This window comes from Rattus rattus, chromosome 1, assembly GCF_011064425.1.
Source record: "Rattus rattus isolate New Zealand chromosome 1, Rrattus_CSIRO_v1, whole genome shotgun sequence".
NCBI lineage: Eukaryota > Metazoa > Chordata > Mammalia > Rodentia > Muridae > Rattus > Rattus rattus.
In genome coordinates this window covers 78,769,242-78,772,028 of record NC_046154.1, presented here as the reverse complement: position 1 = coordinate 78,772,028, position 2,787 = coordinate 78,769,242, and the positions used below count along the sequence as shown (strand labels likewise).

Below are 2,787 nucleotides of genomic sequence, written 5' to 3'. Positions count from 1 at the left end.
TCTCTCCAAAAATGGGAATTTCCTCAAGAATCTCACATTGGGAGGCAGAAATGTTTCTAGTCAGAAGGGGGACTTCTTCCCTTGGGAAGAGGTTTCACAAAGTCCTGACAAGTTGTCATACCACCTTAGATCAGAAAAGGTAATCAGTGGTGAGAAGGACCATACTTTAACCAGAACTCATTTATATCTGTGGTCCTCTATTGAAACTTTGATTTCATTTGATGTTCTTCTCCCACCAAGATGACTTGAGTTGTGTGGATCACTCTGCCTCTCTTCCCAATATAGCTACATGGAATACATCCCCTTTCTGCTAAAACAAACAAATATAAAACAACAAATTTAAAATTATTATTACATGTGATATTTACAGTGGGATGTAGTGCAAAGCAGGAGGTGCAACAAGGCCAAACTTTGTCAGTAGCTGTGACCAACATATACACATTGAAACATTTAGTAGTAAAGCATTAAAAACCACCCTGTATAAATTGAGATTGGTGCATAAATCCACCTCAGCTGTTAATTATTTACCTCTATGTTTTTAAGGATGTTGTAAGGATTAAGAAGAAGCAACTGACAACTTGCTGGGTGTGAGATCACTGGTGAAGGGCACAGCTGTCTCTAGAAACACAGAAGGCCTTTTGTCTTCTTAGGCTATTAGGTGAATAAGGACGCTTTACGTATTTTCTTGGTATGTTGTGTATGATGACTCTTTCAAAATTTCACATTTTTATTCTATTACCTTAATGTACACATTCATATGAAGTCAAATAAAAATTAAATCCTGCCTCTAGAGGTGTTGTCTGTGACTGCCATGTCACATGTGTGTCAGTAGGTGGCAGAGAGGGAGAAACTATGTCTAAGCTCAGCGTTCTGATCCTTGAACATCTGAATGAATAGTAGCCCAACATTCCATGAAAAAGTGAGTCTGAGATGACCACTAATGTGGCACCAGGGTACCTGGATAGGGAACTAACCTGAGACAACCACCCTTCTCGTGTTGCACAGGTCCAGGTGGGCCTCAAGCAGTAGACAAGATGAACTCCACCAGAGACAGAAGCAGACAACCCTCCCACTTGAGCAGACCTGATGATGAATGGGGCTGAGATGACCACCCAACCAGTACTGCAAAGGCCTAGTGGGGTAGATCAGGATTGAGATGACCCAGCCCAGCGCCATACTGCATGAACAGGCCATAGCCCTCCTGAGACTGCTCTGGAGATGAGCCCAGATACTCAGAGATCCTTGGTGCCAGCAAGAGAAGCAAGCGAATGTTAGAGAAATCGGAGAGAAGACTTAGAAGGATGTGAGCACAATGAAGAGAAGCAGAACTAGAATCTCGAGGATAGTGAGGAACAGCCTGGTGTGAGTAGCTTGTAATGCCATCTGGACCATGGTGAGGTCCTGGCCTGTGTTTCCAGGAGGGGCCATGTCTGGTTATGTAGCCCTGCAGCAACAGGGGTATGTTACCACCAAAGGCCAGACATACACCCCTGATCTGGGCTGCTCCCTGGGGATATGTTGATGTCTGAGGGCTATGCAGAACTATGTCCATCTCTTCTCCTTACCTGGACATCTCATGAAAGCAGGGTCAGGGGTGTGGCAGCAGGAAAGCTGACCGGGCTCCTAGTCATCTGCTGTACTTGGGAGAGCAAGCCTGCAAATCGTGAGAGTTGTGGGTGAACTGGCCCTGAGTATATGAGCATGGGAGAGCTGTCCTGTGCAGTGGTGTGGATGAGAGAGAGATAGCCTTCTGGACCTCACCTTTCATTATCTTTAGTAGTTAGGAGACCTGGCCTTGTGGTCATGAGAGTAGGAGAGCCATCCCTGCTCCTCACCAGCTTCAGCCCTGTGGAGAGTGGGCCTTGGTCCTAAGCTGAGCAGCACAGTGAAACTGACCTAGGTGGCTGGAGTGCTAGCAAATCTGCCCTGTGAGCATGGGCATGGAAGAGGTGGTGCTGCATCTTGTCTACTGTGTGGGAACATGGACAAGGGAGCGATGACCTGCCTCCTTCCACCCTCTTCCCTTGCTACCTAAGACAGGCAAGAGAGATCATCTGAGTAAGAGAGCTAGCTCTGCCCTACACTTACTGCAGAACTTGAGAAATCATGTCCTGCACCTAGTCTGGGCAGCATAGTAGACCTGGCCCTGGATGCAGGGGTTGCGGGTGAACCAGCCCTGCAACTTGTGTTTCATGTGGAGATGCTGTCCCACCCCCTCACCTCCTCCTACCCACAGTAAGTGGAAGAGCTTGTCCTGGGGTCATGAGAGAAGAGAGCTGGTCCTTCTGCTCTCTTGCTGCAGTACTGGGGAAAACAAGCCCTACCTTTGCCAGCACAGCAGGGCTGGCCCTGGATATAAGGATTGCAGGTGAGGTGCTCAAAGAAGTGAGCACGGGAGAGCTGGTCCTGCCTTTCCTCTTTTGGGAAGCGGTGCTCCCTTTCGTAGTCCGGATGACAGGCAAGAAAGGTGGTTCTAGGGTCATGAGAATGGGAGAGTGGCCATGTCGATCATCTGCTGCAGCACTCAGGAGAAAGGGGGATGCATCTCGTCTGGCCAGCAGGGTACAACTGGCCCCAGTTGTGTGGGTTGTGGGTCAACCCGCTCTGAGGGTGTGAGGACAGGAACGGCAGTGGGCATACCAGCTCGGATATCTCTCAGGCCCTAATCCAGGGCTTTGAACTGTTCTACCCTAACATCTATGTAACCTTTGATGAACTACTAACAGTTTGTGATTAGACTGCTCGTCTAGATCCAAAACTACAGGTTCTTCACTACATAGGGAAACA

At 48.2% G+C, this 2,787-nt stretch overlaps 1 non-coding gene across 1 annotated transcript; it reads left to right on the top strand.

Moving 5' to 3' along the window:
- The first annotated feature begins 780 nt into the window (after positions 1-780).
- On the top strand, positions 781-909 carry LOC116890532. The gene has a single exon (XR_004386713.1). It is a non-coding gene; the product is annotated as a small nucleolar RNA SNORA17 (small nucleolar RNA).
- Positions 910-2,787: the final 1,878 nt, after the last annotated feature.